Source organism: Crocodylus siamensis, chromosome 2 (genome assembly GCF_052110815.1).
Source record: "Crocodylus siamensis isolate JL-2025a chromosome 2, ASM5211081v1, whole genome shotgun sequence".
In the NCBI taxonomy this organism is placed as follows: Eukaryota; Metazoa; Chordata; order Crocodylia; family Crocodylidae; genus Crocodylus; species Crocodylus siamensis.
Genome location: NC_143396.1, coordinates 104,594,813 through 104,612,398, shown reverse-complemented (window position 1 = coordinate 104,612,398; position 17,586 = coordinate 104,594,813).

The following is a 17,586-nucleotide window of genomic DNA, read 5'->3' as shown; positions in this document are numbered from 1 at the left end:
TCATCGGTGAACTTGGCCAGTCCACTCCTGACTCCAGTGTTCACATCATTAATGAAGATGTTGAACAGTATGGGTCCAAGGACACAGCTTTGAGGGACCCCACTGGTCACAGGGCACCACGATGAGTGACTGCCATCAATTACGAACATATACAAGACTGACCACTCTCATTCTGAAAAAACCCACCTAATGGTGAGCATCAGAAATTAAAAAACACCAAAACACTTCAGATAAGTTGGAATATAGCTCAGATTTCAGTGAAGTATTCCCTGTGAAGCATTCCTATGCCCAAGCTGTGAGGCTTTTCTTTCTTTTCCTACAAATGCTTCATTTGCTACACATTCTTATTTCTGCAAGATTTGGAAAAGGTTCTTTAGACATCAGCTTCCTGTGGGACACAACACTGACCTGATCCCTGATTATCATGCATCCTGTGCACTGTGTCAGGGATTATTTGGGAAAAAAATAGCATGTGGTCACATAATATACAATAAGACCTAGACACAAAGGGTCTGAATTAAAATTGAACAGACAAACTTAATCCTGGCATTTTCTAAATTGTTATTTCTTGATGTTGTAATGTAGTTTTAATGTAGTTTTTCTCCCTTTGGGTTGTAAAGAAAATATAATTATTCAGATTTTTGTTTAAATGGAAGCAGAGAGGAAACGGTCCATATTGCCATTTTTCGTATGAAACAGATGAACAACATACTCTATTTTAATAGATGGAGTGAATTTTGCTATTCCCATGGGCAAAGAGGACTTAGATTTAAATGTGTGTACTGAGCAACCTTTGACATAGTATTTCCTCACCATTCCCTGCTTAAGGTTTTGACTATGTCTAGTGATGGTCAGAAAATGGGAGAGATTAGGTTCCAGATATAAAATTAATGAGACCATCTGGAGGTAATGTTTGCCAAAAAAAGGAAAAACAAATGACAAGCATAGGTCTGGTTGTATTTTTTTTTTTTTGATTACCTGGTTTGTTTGCTTTGGTTTGATTTTTGAAAAAAAAAAATCAAGATTTCAGTTTCTACAAGACACACGTGTAGATTTTCAAAAGTCATCAGCCACATCCTCTTTCCTACAAAACAGAAGAAGGGCTTTGAATGAAAACTTATTTCCTGTCTTACTAGAGATGTTTAAGTTCTCAAAATATCTGACAGTTTTTCAAACAATAGCATTTTCACTTTTCAGTTGAATATAGCATTGATTATAAAACTTCAACCAGCCTTAACTGTGATGCCAAAATTACAAGTTAATACAATTTATATTTGAATTCTTGATTCATATTTGTTATGACTAGAACAAACTTTTTCAGCCTGAGTACCTGTAATTTGGACTACAAATCTGTGTTCAGCATCTCTGAGACTTATGTTAGTAAATAAGCACTTAGCTTCCTACAGTTTGGATTTAAGTACTTTAAACATTTTTATTTGATACATAAAAATATTTCTATTTTGTTGTGTGCTTACAATATGTCTGGCTATACAGTACATGGAGACATTCATGACAGTGTCCCCAAGGAATTGAAGATCTCTAAGAGAGAGGGAACCTCAGCAAATCAATGCAACTCTATTGAAGTTAATGGAGCTTTGCCATTTTACATTAGCTGAAGATATTGCCCTAAGGTTTTAACTGAAGCATTAAGCCTCAGCCTACAGCAGTAAACTATTTCAAAGTACTCCAATTCAGGGACTATGACAGGAAGTATTTGGTCCCAGATAGCAAAATGGCTCAGCAAAGAACCACATGGAAACAACAGCTATCATGAGAGCCTCACAAGTCACTGGGTCCAGCACCCTATATTCACAGGCAACTCAATTCCTAAAAATCATTGATTTGAAATCCTCATACATCACAATGTCAGAGCACCAGTAACACCAAATCCATCCTATAATTTGCTACAGGTAAAAAGGTCTCTTGCTCCATTTCAGATTCACAAACTAGAACCCTTTCCTACAGAGTTACCTGTGTCTTTTTTTTCCAATTTCAGCTAGAGGGGATCTGCCATCAAATAATTCTGGGTACAGACCGAAATGCAGCTCCCAGCTGTAACTCAGAATATTTTCTGTGAAGTATTCAGAGTTACAAGGTTGCCTCAGACTAAACGGGATAAAGGAGAAAGGAAAGGTGGGGGTGTGGCGCCCTATGTCAAGGAGCAATACACATCCTCTGCCAGCAAAATGGGGTCAGAGGAGGGGCAAGATGAAGTGCTGGGTCAAGATACAAGGGGGCCGTGGGGAGAGGGATTTAATGGTGGGGGTCTACTACAGTCCCCCCTCCAAGGAGAGGAGCTGGACTGGGAATTTTTGGGCCAGCTTGCAGAGGTGCTTAAGGCAAGAGATGTAGTTGTCATGGGTGATTTAAATTATCTGGACATCTGCTGGGAGAAACAGTCAGCCAGGTTGGACCATTCCAGGAGGTTCCTGGCTGAGATACAGGACATCCACTTAATTCAGGAGGTGCACAGTCCCACCAGAGGAAATGCCCTGTTGGACCTGGTCCTGGCCACAGGTGATGACCTGGTAAGGGACCTCCAGGTTCTTGACCACCTGGGTGATAGCGATCATCGCTTGCTGGAATTCACCATCCAGCGCAGGGTGTCAAGGGATGCAGCAAGGCGGTAACCCTAGACTTCAAGAGGATCAACATCAGTGAGATGAGGAGATTAGTGGGAGAGGCACTGGGGTTCTTGAGAGCAGGGGAACTCAGTGCCCAAGATGAGTGGTTGTTCCTGAAGAAGACGTTACTCAGGGCCTAAGGGGTGACCATCCTAACAAGAAGCAAGGGAGGCAAGAGTGCCCAAAAGCCCCCCTGGCTCACCAAGGGCATCCAGGAATGCCTGATTGCCAAAAAGGCCAGTGGAAGGGGGGTGTTATCATCAAAGAGGAGTATACCTCCTCTGCTCGGGCCTGTAGGGGGGCTATCAGGAAAGCTAAGGTGGACATAGAGCTAGGTCTAGCATCCAAGTTTAAAGATAATAAAAAGTCCCTTTTCAAATATATAGGGAGGATGAAGAAAGCACCTGGAAATATGGGGCAACTGCAAGATACTCTGGGCAATCTGGTGGTTGTGCTAGAGGAGAAAGCAGACCTCTTTAACCAATTCTTCACCTCCATTTTCTTGGGCAGGAACCGGGACTTCCCCACCATGATGCAAGATGGACTCGAGGTGAACACCTCCAGACCTCAGGTTGGGGAGGACTGGGTTAGAGAGCTTCAGGAGGCGCTGGATGTGTTCAAATCAGTGGGTCCAGATGCTCTCCACCCCAGGGTGTTGAGGGAGCTAGCAGGAGTTATTGAAGGGCCCTTGGCATGGCTTTACGAGTGCTTGTGGTGCTCAGGCCAGGTGTCAGATGATTGGAAGATAGCCAATGTGGTCGCCATCTTTAAAAAAGGGAGGAGGGAGGACCTGGGTAACTATAGGTCCATCAGTCTTACCTCAATCCCAGGGAAACTCTTTGAAAAGATCATCAAGGAGCACATCTGCGATGGGCCAGCTTCAGGACTGATGCTCAAGGGCAACCAGCATGGTTGCATTAGGGGCAGGTCATGTCAGAGCAACCTGATTACCTTTTATGAGCAGGTCACAAAAGCACTGGATGCAGGTGATGCCATGGACATAGTCTTTCTGGACTACAGCAAGGCCTTTGACACCGTCTTCCACCCCATCCTCGTTAAAAAACTAGATGACTGTGGCATTGATGCCTACACAGTTAGATGGATTGAAGATTGGCTGAAGGGTCGTACTCAGATGGTGGTGGTGGACAGGTCATATTTGACCTGGAGGCCAAGTGGGCAGTGGAGTCCCCCAGGGCTTGGTCCTGGGGCCTGCGCTGTTCAATTTCTTTTTCAGCGATTTGGATGACGGGGTGAAAAGCTACCTGTTTAAATTTGCTGATGATACCAAAATTTGCAGTGAGGTGAGCATGCTAGTAGGGAGGGAAAGACTGCAGCAAGACCTGGATAGGTTACAGGGGTGGGCTAACAAAAACAGGATGCGTTTCAATACTGAGAAGTGCAGGGTGCTGCACTTGGGCAGTAGTAACCAGCAGCACACTTATAAGATGGGAAACTCCTTTTGAGAGCACGGAGGCAGAAAGGGATCTGGGAGTCCTTATTGACTCCAAGATGAACAGGGGCTGACAATGCAAGGTCACAGTTGGCAGGGCTAACCGGACCTTGTCATGCATCCGCAGGTGCATCTCAAGTAGGGCCCAGGAGGTTATCCTCCCCCTCTACGCAACACTTCTCAGGCCACAGCTGGAGTACTTTGTCCAGTTCTGTGCACCCCACTTCAGGAGGGATGTGGACAACATTGAGAGGGTCCAGAGAAGGGCCACCTGCACGATCCAGGGACAACAGGGCAGACCCTACAATGAGAGACTGCAGGACCTGAACCTGTTCAGCCTTCACAAGAGAAGACTGAGGAGGGACCTGGTGGCCATCTATAAACTCACTAGGGGGGACCAGAAGGGTTTGGGAGAGACCTTGTTTCCCCTAGCACCGCCTGGCATAACAAGGAATAACAGCCACAAGTTGTTGGAGAGTAGGTTTAGATTAGACATCCGTAAGAACTACTTCACAGTTAGGGTGGCTAGGAGCTGGAACCAACTTCCAAGGGAAGTGATGCTGGCTCCTACCCTGGGGATCTTTAAGAAGAGGCTTGGAGCCTACCTGGCTGGAGTCATCTGAGCCCAATTTTTCTCCTGCTCAGGCAGGGGGTTGGACTTGAAGATCTACAGGGTCCCTACTTCTATGATTCTATGATATGATTCAAACAGAAGTTCACTGCTGGTTCCAGGGGACAGGGGAATCTAGCTGTTGTTGGGATCCCGCAGTCAGTTTCCCATACCAACAGCCAGGGGTCACTGTTTTCAGAATGGGAGGGGGAAAGACAGTGGAGGGAACTCATTCCTGGGTTTCCCCAGTTGATGCTGAAATATGGGGTGGGTAGATTGGAATTCCCCTGCCACCTCAGGGCAGGGAGTGGGGGCTGCAATACACCCATGCCACCCTCTGGGGAGGGCTGAAACCCCTCCTAGACTGAACTCCATTTTCTCCCTTTCCCTCCTCCCATTCTGAAAAAAGTGATAGGCTGGGAGCTTTACAGGTTCAAGCTCCAAAAAATGTTACCTTTGGTAACATCTTTTTCTGATACCTCATGCAATGAGGGATCAGATTTTCACCCAATCACCCATTTTTAAAATGTTTGCAGCTGTGAACTTTTGTTTGGTCACAGCTATAACCTGCTTTCTGTGGCCAGATCAGGGGAAAATTGTCACTTCTGTCTGTGTCTGCTGTGAATATAATGTATGTAGTCTGCCTGAAGCAATCCAAACCCACATCCTTAAACAGAATAGTTCTAGGTATTCCCCCATTGAAGGAGTTCCACTTTGTATGAAAGAATTCAGCCATACCTAAATGGCATATTCTGCATACTAGGCATCCCCACCATGGAACATACCCTGCTGTTCAGCAAGGGCTGCATCCTAAACTGGAAGCAGAGCAGTTGACATCCACATGGAGTCACAGAGTCAGTTAGCTGACCTTGATGAATATAGCTATATTCCTTCCAGTTCAGGAGGCAGCCATTGCGGTGTGTATGAAGGAGTTGCTATCAGGGACCATACATTTACTGTGTAGGTAAGATTTCAGAATTATTGCAATAGATTCAGAGTATGATTCTATTATCCTAGTAGTAACTAGGGTACTTAAACACTCAGCTGTGCCAGAGGAGACCTAAATTCCAGTACATGTTCCAAGAATTATATATTATTTAATAACTATTTAAGAAACGTGTAAATTTGTCCTTAGAATACATGAAAACCCTGGGACATGCTCCCCATTAGGCTAGAAAGAGAGACTTGTTTTTACTCCTGCTCTCTCTCTGTCTAGCCCATGAATATTTAATAATTTAAGTATTAAGTGGTGCAGCTTCAATAAGAGGGCTGAAAGTGTACTCCATTACAAACTAGACCCCCATATAGTGCATAACCTTATGGTTAGAGCATTTTCTTGTGACCTTGGAGAAGTGGATTTCAGCCTCTTCAGGCTGCAGAGAGTATTGGCTACTTCCTCACATTCTGGGTGTCTACTCTGACCTCCTAGTTGTTAAACGATCAGGGGTATAACCATTCCCTCCTCCTTCTGTTTTGTAGGAAAGCAGAGGTGGCTGATGACTTTTGTAAATCTGCACTTGTGTGTCTTGAAGCAACAGAGTAATGTAGCTGTTGTACCACTCTTTTAGGAAGAGTGTCAGATAGCCTACTCCTCTAGAGCCAATTCAAGTTTTTCTTTTTGAGGGCACCAGGATAGCCACAATGCCCATCCTCTGCAGTAAATGAAATGAAACAACTCCATGCATCCATTTCTTTTTGCCATGAACAACTTCACAAAGTTAAAATACAACTGATCCTTTCACTAATAATTTCTAATATAGAGTCTAGCATAAGCATTTTAAGTTTCTTCTTCCAAACATGGAAACATTGGCAATTTTTTTTTATCTCTAAAAGTGCAACTGCTCATCCATTTTTTTTTTCATTTGAAAATTCTGGAGATATATACCACCTAAAGAAATAGGAGAAAATAATGATTTTCTTTCACTCTCTTATTTCCTAAATTCGGTCATTTTCTTAATTCTTGTTTTAAATAGAACTGAGTAATTAATGGAGTTTCAGCCTTCTAACTTTGCAGTAGAAACTTGTAAATCATTATAGATCTTTCAGTGTTATCTTTAGGAAAAGGGGAAGCTACCTTCAAAAATCTCCAATTAGATATAAAGTACTTGATTTCCTTTCCCCATAAAACATTCTTTTTTAGAATATACAATTAAAGAGATATCTTGACATTTACCTAACCCTCAGAAACAAAATGCAGCTGAAAGACATTTCTTTTATGTTTTCTTTACAAAAACTTTGCATGTCTCCTCAAAGTTAGATGAATGCAGACTTTACCTTATTAAATAAATAATAATCTGAACCTAGAACTGAATTTCTATTTTTTGCTACATATGCTGAGATATGTTGATAAAATTCCAGGTAGACAATATTCTCTAAATACAAGGCTCTTGAAAACAGGGATCTGCTAATAGCGGTTATTTAAACAAGCAAACAAACAAACCTTTGTTGGAGTCATATATTCTATATAATTCTGAAGCATCTGAACGTAACTGAGTTGGGACTTTTTTTGTTAAAATAATAATAAAAGTTTCTAGTGAAATCCTGGTCAGATGGAAGTTAATGGTTAAACTCCCTTCACTTGAATGGGGTCAGGATTTAATTCTCTAAACAGTATTTCTTGTTCTTGTGCTTCATGCTTATCTATACATAATAGGTAAGCTACAGTTATACCCATATAAACTGCATTGATGTCTTAGTAAAACTTTCCTTGTTTTATTTTTTTTTATCTCATAAAAAATGAAACAACCCAATAACTGTACATGTTGAAGTAGTCCATCAGACCAGATGGGATGCACCTGAGGGTGCTGAAGGAGTTGGCTGATGTGATTGTACAGTTGCTGGCCATCATCTTTGAAAACTCATAGTGATTAGGAAAGGTCCTGTATGATTGGGAGAGGACAAATATAGTGCCCATCTTTAAGAAAGGGAAGAAAGAGGATTCAGGGAATTACAGACTGGTCAGCCTCACCTTAGTCCCTGGAAAAATCATGAAGTAGGTTCTCAAGGAATGCATTTCTATGCAACTGGAGGAGAAGGTGATTAAGAACAGTCAGTATGGATTCACTGTGGGCAAGTGATGCCTGGCTACCCTCATTTATGATCAGACAACTGGCTTGGTGGATGTGGGAAAACAGTGGACATGATAAACCTTGACATTAGCACGGTTTTTGATATAGCTTAACATGTGTATTTAGTGTCCCCATGCTTCAGAGTTGTTGTGGGGTGATTTAACTACAGGCCATCGAACTAGCTTCAGTTAAAGTGCCCACTGCCATTTTGAAGCACGGGACACTCAATACATGAAATGCTGTGGGCACTTTAATTAAAGTGACTCCCAAGAACCACTCCAAATAAAGCACCCCCCCCTCCTCTCCCACTCCAGAATATGTGTAAAGATACCCATTGAGTCTAAAGAAGAGAAGACTGAGAGGTGATTTAATAGCAGCCTTCAACTACCTGAAGGGTGATTTCAAAGAGGATGGAGCTGGACGGTTCTCAGTGGTGGCAAATAACAGAACAAGTAGCAATGGCCTGAAGTTGCATCGAGGCAAGTTTAGGTTAAATATTATATTAGGAAGAACTTCCTTACTAGGATGGTAATAAAGCACTGGAACAGGTTAGCCAGTGAGGTTGTGGAATCTCCATTGTTGCAGGCTTTTAAGATCTGGCTAGAAAAATCCTTGGTTGGGATAGTATAGTTGGGGCTAGACCTGCTTTGAGCAAAGGGTTGGACTAGATGACCTCCTGAGATCCCTTCCAACCCTTATTTTTTATGATCCTATGATTCTATTATTCTATGAATTAAAATGTGTACAGGTATACCACAAGTTGGTCCTCACACTCACTTGATTTACAAGTTAGCTAAGTAGCATAATTTTTGCATTCCCCCCCCCCCCAAAAAAAATACTGGAGAGAGAGAGGAAAATTTCCAGCATTGCTCAATATCCCTCATTTACTTCATGATTTTGAAGCAGTTAGTTTGGTCCTGATCTTAATATGTTTGAATTGGACTAGGAGAGGATGCTTATACCTAGATACATCTTACTAAGTTTTACATGCTGTTTAACCAAGAGTTCTGCCTAGTTTACCTAATGAAAGTTTGAATACGATATTTTAAATATCATGATACTTTAGCCTGATTTTTTTTTTGTCAAAATGATAGTTTTGAAGTGCAGCATTTATTTTTATCAAACTCTAATTATTTATTTTAAATGCAATTTATGTAAAGTACCTATGCGTATGAAATATGCACACATGTGTACATATGCACACACACACACTTTCCCCACATATTTTCTCATGTATCATATGCCCCCTAATAAAATGCACCTTGTTTTTGGGAAGACATCATGGAGAAAAAAGATTTTTTTTCACAGAGTTATGACTGCATAGAGCAGGGATAGAGCCTAACTCTAGATCCAGATGCTGGTCCAGGGTGTGTAATTATATCGTAACATGATTTGCGCATGCAAGGGTCTGAAGATTCTAGTAAGCCTGAACTTCTACTCTCAATGATTTCACGACCCAGATACATGCATTAATTTGCCTTGAGTATGCACAGTCCCTCACAATTATATAACAGCTGTGGAGGGAAAAGTATGTTAACAAAGTGTGAGGTGAAAATAGTTTTGAGTATCTTGAGGGGTCCAGCAATGATGGACGGGCAATTGACAGAGTGATATTATTGATGAGTGGTTGAAAGACATGATTGACAGGTGGCTTGTTCTGAGCAATATAAAACCTATGTGAGTCAGTACCGCACTGCATGAGTGTGTGTGCAAGATTGTAGGTGTGCGTGACAGTTGGTTTGCGTTATGCATGTGTGACTGAGTCTGTGAAAGTCAGTGGTGTGTTTACCTGAGAGAGTTGGCAGTGTTGGATTTGTGGTAAAATCCGTCTGCATGAGTGAAGGGTTTAACTCCCACTGGATTACCTACCTGTGGAATGACTCCTGCCATATGGGGGTACACTTGCCACTCCTCGCCAGGGTAACATATCACTCACCCTTAGTTTTGAGTGTAGTGAAGACTGGAGGAGCGTTCTCATTTTCCACACTAGGCTTGGGTGCTCTGTATTGCCGTCTAGTGGTAGTATGGCGGTGTTGTCTGATTCTCTCTTGTAAATACTGTATGTACTGGTTTGTTGTGTTATTCCAGTTTGCTGTTATTGTTAATATTAGTGTAAATTCTTAAACTTGTTATAATATACACTTTCATTTCACTTTTATCCTGGTTATTGGTTTATTGCCCTTCAGGTGGGGCCAGGCCATAGGTCAATACCCAGAGTAGAGACCCTTTTTGGCCCCCCAAAAATTAAACCAACAGGTTAAGAGGCCTAACAACCCTCTGTGCTTGTTTAATATAGAGACCTTGCTGGCTTCTTTAATAATCTTAGGCTAGCAAGCTCACCCTCCCTGCCTTGATTAACTAAAGCTTATACCTTAGTTGCTAAGATTGTTCTCCCTGGGTGGAACCATAGGCAGATCCAGGACTTAAAAAAGGGGGTGCTAGAGCAGCAACCAGCCCTGCAGAGTTGCCTGTATTCACTACTCCCGACCTCTCCCACTTTACCGGGTGGGCAGACCATGCCATGGAAGCAATAGGTGGGTACAGTTTTTAAACGTGTCAAACAGGTAAGAACTCTACACTTTTCCCTGCTTCATGATTAGTGGCATTTCTCCCCATCCCCTTACTATTACTGTCCCTGGGCAGTGGCAGTTGAAACCTGGGGTGGTGGCACTCCAGAGTCATCTTTGCTTTCACCTCTGGACCTTGCTTGCCACTTCTGTCCCAGCCAATCATGCCCCACTCCAGCTAAGGATACAGGGAGGGAATGGGGCTTAGGGAACTGGGCTCAGCTGAAGACAACAGTAGCTGTGGCAGCAGTAGTGGACATGTTCCTTTTCACTTAGCCTGCTGGCAAGAAATACCCAGGGGAACTGGGCATGGAGAAACAACCCACCTACTGCCATTGATGTTCTGTTCAGCTGAGCCCAGACCCTATTCACTCTGAGGCTCTCCCCACCCATGTCAGCCAGGGAAAGTGATTGTGAGGTACTGAGAGAAACAGAGGGGATATGCTGCTCAGAACACCTTTCTTACCCAGTCTGGGGATTTAAATAAAGTCCTCAACTGCTGTGCCTGTGGTGAAATCTGAAACTGGGGTGTAGGTGCAGCCATGTCTCTGCATGTCCCCATCTGAATTAAACCATGGGTAGATCCATGATTTTGAAGAGCTACAAAATCACCAGGGCTGTAAAATAAGAGAAGTGAGACAAGGAGCAGGTAGACTGAAAATTGCCTGAAGGAAGGTAAGCTTAATTAGTGCAACATCAAAACCATTAAAAAGGAAAGACAACTGTTAACACATGTGGAAATGTCTTTAACACAATTGACTCTCTTGGATGCCTGAATAAAAATGCCACTGCTGCTGCCCAGTGGAACAGGAATCAAATGTAGTGCTTCTATTCCAGGCAGAAAAATAAGCTTCCATGCTTCCATTCATGCATCCCAATTTTGAGGTGCTGACTTTTGGGAAAATGATGCATGTGAGTGAATATGGTATACGTGTGTGTGTGTGTGTGTGTGTGCACATATATAAAAATCATTACTGTTTTTTTTTTTAATTAGGGCATGGATCCATAGACTGAGATCATGGTCAATTAACTTAACACTAAGGCTACCACAGCAGTATAGAAATATGCTCTTATTATTTTCCTGTTTGGCTATTTTGTCGCATCATTTTTTGCCTTCAGTTATAGCTATAAAGATACCATGAATACTGGACAATCTAAATTCTGCACTACATGTGCATGAGTTCTTTTATGCTTTTTCAATTTGTTTGTTGTTTCACAAATTGTGTTCTCTTAGAGAAGAGTAAATTCATTCTGTAAGTATAATCACACTGATTTGAATACCATTCATGACTATTTTGCATGCTTCTTCAAATACAAAAAAAATCTTTTGTAAAACACAGGTTTTAGAAACCAAATATTATATAAATTAAAGTTTATAGCAGTGATTCTCGACCATGATGCTGCAACTCTCTGGTGTGCCTTGAGATCCTGTGAATGGTGTTGCAGGGTACCATGTAATGTTAGCAGCTGTAGGTGTGAAAACACAATTCACAAGGTAAACCCAGAAATTGCAAATAGGAACCTTTATTGTCAAAGAACATTCTGACCTGTTATGGGTTTTTTTAAAATTATTTGCAACAAAAAGATAGCTCTATTTTTGTTTTCTAGTATTCGAAGTTAAGTGAAGACTGAAGGAAAGCTAAGACCTGGCATTTTCTGATGGTGAGTCAAGACTCTAAAAGTGGCCCCTTGGTTGAGAAGCACTAGTTTAAAGGATTGATCTCTAGTTATAAAGGTAACTAGTAAGACTGAGAATAGAGGACTGCAGGGTAAAGGGTTTTTTTATGTGATATTGCCAAAAATTTAATTCTTGACTATATGTTAATACATAGTTTTAAAGGTAAATTGTACCTCATTAATTTCCATTGTTTCCTGTTTGAGAGGATTTTATGATTGAAGAAGATTTGGAATTACATATATAAATATTGTGGTTTGTGTTTAAAATGATACTTAGCAACATTACAATTTTAGTACAGTTCTTTTTTAAATAAAGTGTGGAAGTCAAGCCAATCTGGTTATGAAATAAATTGCAGTGATTAAAGTTTCTATTTATACATCAGGTCATAAAATTTCCAGTTCTTTTAATTATTGCCCAATATCAGGTCCATATGGGTTTTTTATTTTATTTTTTTAGTAATTTAAAAATATTAAGAGAGGGGCGTTAGTTAATTCAGAAGAGCGAGAAAGAGAGAGAATCAATCTAAATCTTAAACCAAAATCTAAACATTTTATTTAGCTTTTGAAACATCTGGAATACGTAGAGTAACTCTTCATACTCCCAGGTCCTTGTCTTTTAGAGCTGTTATGATTAATTTGAGACCTTCCAACCTCTTCTATCCCACTTTGGTTTTTTTTAGACTTATAACAACCTTGCATACCTAGCAAACATGTAACAAAACCTAAAGACATAATCTGAACTCCTGAATTTAAAAAAATTATATCAAGTATGAGTTTGACTCTATGGGCATTTATACACACGCCCATAGAGGGGGGGAGTGTTTTAATTAGAGTGGCTCTGAGAGTCACTTTAATAACAGTGCCCAGAGCATCTTGTGTATCAGCATCCCCATGCTTAAAAATGGTGGCAGAGTCACTTTAATTTCAGTGTGTCAGAGCAGGCTTGCTGCTCATGTATAGGTGCCCTATATTCTTACTGGCGAGAATCTAAAACCAAAGCTACGTGACTGACACACTAAATCCATGCCATGGTTTTTCCATTGTTGGTTGCAAGGCATAAAAATGAAACAATGCATTCTAGACCTTTTCCAACTCTTTAAGGCACTAGTATAGGTGATGTTGACATGGTCTGCTGAACAATAAGCAGCAAAGCTATAATATGGATCTTTTTTGGCCAAGAAAAGTGGTGAGGATAATATTGTTTTCTTACTTTCATCTGCTAATCCTTTTCAGGATCTCACTATTAAATAAAAAATCATACATTTCAGTTGCATACTGAGCACCCTGTCCAAGAAATTGTTCGCTACAAACTTTCATGGAAATATATTCGTTTTTACATGTGTATCCTAGAATCGATGGTATTGATGTGGTATTTAGACAGATTAGTAATAAAGAAATTTGCTTATGAAGCATTTACAGAATAATCAAAAATGTAAGCTGTCATATTTTTAGAGAAGGATAGTAGTGAGTTCAGGCAAACACAGCTGGAACAGGCTACATGTATCTTGGTGATTTACAAGTTAGAACTGAGATCTGAGCATGTACAGTTTAAAATAGGGCTGCAGTCAAATTGTTCTTAGGTAAGTCTACCTCAGGAAAAGAATACAATTTGTACGTTTCTGTAAAATTCTACAAAGCTTTGTCCTGGAATCTGTCACTTCTAGAAAATTGTATTTGGGGGAGAAAAAGTGTATAGTATATTGAAAACTTGAAACAGCCCTAAGGCGGTTAGTGCCAATTTTTGCTTGTCGAGTTTCTGACCACACTGTATATGATCAATAATTGAATAACATTTCTTTGAAGAGTCAGTCATTTTATTTGATTGAGACTCAATTAGTTTTTCTGCCACCATCTGCCATCCTAATCAACAATATTGCTACTGGGTTGATTCTGAGCAACTACACACCTTTCAATTATTGGCAAATCTGACAAATTCAATTTCCTTTTATTAAATAAAAACTTGCTGTTACAGCATTCTATGAATAATGCTGGATATGATGCTCATCCTTTGTAAATCTTTCAAAGCAACTTCTTGGAAAATAATCAGTCATTTTTTTTCCAGTGTTGAATGTCAGGCAGTTATATTTTGGTTTCAGTCACCAAAAATAGCTTCATGCAGTTATTTCATTGGTCCACTAAAATATATCAGATCTTCAGTTATATTTGGGTGCCTCCATTTTGCTTAAACAGAGTAAAAGTCTTATAAAATTGTCTGGTTCCTGGAGAATTTCCCTTTTCTTAGGACCTCTCCTGAAACTATAGAGCTAATATAATGGCTTCCCTACTATTTTGGATGCAGGAGACAGGGAGAAAAGGATCATGACAAATATTTCCGTATCTGATGATATATAGTTGCTGGCATATAGAAGTTGGTTGCTATTTTTAGATAAGCCAGGAAGAACCAGGCTAATCAAAATGTCACACAATCAGGAAACCTCAAAGGTATAAGCCAATTTGTTTTATTCCTACACTATGCTTATATTCTTCTCAAATAGTCCATCATTTCAGTTCTCTGCAAACTTCAAATATTAGGGCTGGATTGTGCCTGCCTTACAAACAGTTCCATTGGTCTTAGGAAAAAAAAAATTCTACTAAGAAGCAAACAGAATCAGGTCCTAATTATCTGGCCTATGTAGAAGTCTGTTAAAATCTTACTATTCATTTTCATGGGAACAGAGTGGAGATCTTATTGTCATACATGGACAGAAAAGCTTGTAACAACTGGTGGAAGGAAAAAAAAGATTCACTAACTTGCCTTTAAATTACAGGGGGGAAATTGTGTATTAGAACAATTATGCCTCTGGGTGAATGTTTAAGTATGATGATACTGAAACTTGGCTCCTTTTCAACATATACCATCATATGGAAGTTTGGTAGAGAAACACTAGTGGTGCACCGATTTTACATGAAAAAGAATTAAAATGAAAGCTGCATAAAAATGTCAAGGTGAGATAAAGGACGCAGATTACATCCACTAGGAAAAAAAAATTTTTTAAAGATCCTTTTGATTCTCTTTCTAGGAATATATTAATGCCATTAGATAGTCTTTATGCCTCAGGCATAATTATAAATTTAATAATATAACTTAAAAATAATTATAAATATAATAATATAACTTTAAAAAACTAGTAGAAGTATGCAAAACAATCTCCCGATCTATTTATTTAGGATGCACAAGAGCAGCTTACAGTATTATATTATTGAAACGTTATTTCATTTTTTTTACAGAAAATAATCTGTCCCTGAGGACAAGTTGTATCTTCAGATATATATGTGCATTTCCTATAAAAGACACTGGAAGGTTTCTATATGCATTCAAGGTCAGACCATGGCCTTTAATGTGAAAGTAAGCAATTAAATGCTAGTCTGGGCAATAAAGGAATTTGTGCTAAATATGAATGTGTCCTGAATAAATGTATTCACTCCCCACAAAGACTTAAATCTCACATACCAGTAAATCAGCTACATATAATAGCTGCTTTTTCCAAACTTCCAGTGAGATCCATTTTACAAATAAATTATTCCACTTTGTTTGTCACATCCATTTGTTTCCTTTGATTGCTAATTCTTCCTCATAATATGTGTGTTTAAAGTATTCTGCCTTCTTTGGAAATTTTAATCTAGCACAAGTTGAGCAAGGAGAAGAGAAATAAAGCACAATCAGAAGGAATGAAGTTTTTTGTTTTACCAGATATGATCTGGTGGGAAAGTTAAATACCTGGAAAGAAGGTATTTTTCAAGCACCATGAATTTTGTGTGTAAGTTTGTGTTATGCATCCCCCTCTTTGCCTGACCCATGGAAGATACCAGACCATTACTGTTCTCAGAGAGCCTGGCTTTCTATCTCAGGCTGTAGAGACTTAAATATATAGACATGATGGGAGCATCCCCACATATAGGGGCATGCACTTGCTGGGCATAAAAAAAGTAGCAGCACAAATTGTTGTCAGTACTTTTGGGTCCTGTGTATGCTTCTGTACATGTGCTTTTATGCAAGGCAAAATGCCCTGCTTTGGGGAAACTGCCATTTCCCCATTCCTCCCAGTTCCAGGCATGTTGGAAGAGTTGGGATGGAACTAAAGATGGGGAGCCAGAGCATTTCTAGGGAGGACTGAGCCTCCATGCCTGCCAGGATTTTCCACTAGCAAATTTTCCCCCCACACTGAAAAAATTGCAGTGTGGAGCATGTTTTAACATGCTGGGTATGCAGTTTGTGGCACCACAAAGAGGTTTACGGCACCATAGATTGCACAGGACTACACGTCTGAATCCAGCCAATGGGTCCAGATTTAGTGTTAGCATTCCAAGATTATGGGTATTACAAGTGCAGTGGGTTTCTCCATATCTTACTCTGTCTAATTTAGGACCTGTGGAATTAGCAAAAGCAGTTATACTGTTAAACATTTTCCATCTAATCTTGTTTTAGTGTATATCCAAAATAATATTTTGTGAGGATGCATGGGTTTTTTCAGCATGCTGACGATTGCTTTTGAAATATGTAGCTATCCATATTTAACTTAAATCTAGGTTTGTATTTCTCTATTATCAGTATTTTATTTATTATATATCATTCAGCTTGCAGAACAGTGTTCCTACTCCTGTGCAGAGGCATTTTGGTTAAATGAAGGTTTCCCATCACCTCAGGGGGAAGCCTCAGGTGTGGTTCTTATTGCTACCGTGGGATCATGTGAATCCTTTTATAAGACTCTCTTGCCTGTTGTGGGGACAAGGACAAGATGATACTTTATTTGCTTTGCAGTAGTAGCAGTTCAACAACAGCTTTCACTAAACCAGTACAACCACATGAACAATAAAAATTTTACCATATATTGAGTACCATAATACCCAAATGCAATACAGGCATTGCGGGGGTAGGTGTTAAAAGAGGCAGTGGAGGAAGTTAATAGGCAGGAGTGAGCCATCTTGACCCCTGATCCTTTTGCCACACTTTGCCCCCTGATTCCTGCCCCCCAACACCTCTCCCCCACAGCCTGCCCTCACAAGCCACTTCTTGCACTGGTGCCAGCAGGCTCCAGCCCCAAAGTAGCTGAAGCACAGGACACATGTTTTTTCTTTTTTCTGACCCAGGCCTGGCCTGGAAGCAGTAACAGTGACATGGCAACAAGGTGTCTCAATTCTGGGGCTGGACCAGAGCTTCCCCCATCATTTCTGTTACTGGGCTAGGCTGGAGGTGGAGCCTGCCAGAGCTGGAGCAAGGGTAAGTGCTGGGGTTTGGGAGCAAGTAAGCAAAGGAGGGAGGGAGGGAGGGAGGGAGATGATAGGTTTGGGAGCTGTGGCAAAGGAGGGATGGGGAGAAGCAATGGAGACCCACCCATAGCAGATAGGGAGAGGAATAGGAGCAGGAGTGGCAGAGGATTGGGCAGAAACTGCAGTTCTGGCCTTATCCCAGTCTGGGGCCTGAGTTGGAACTGCAGCAGCTGCCTGCCCCCTGCTGCCTCATACTGAAATGCAAGCTGAGGAGTGTTTTTTTCCCATGTTAAATAGGGTGGAGGAAACACTTGTCTTGCATTTGAGTAAATGTGGTATATAATAAAATAACAACATTTGTGTAATTTATAATTTTTGCTAC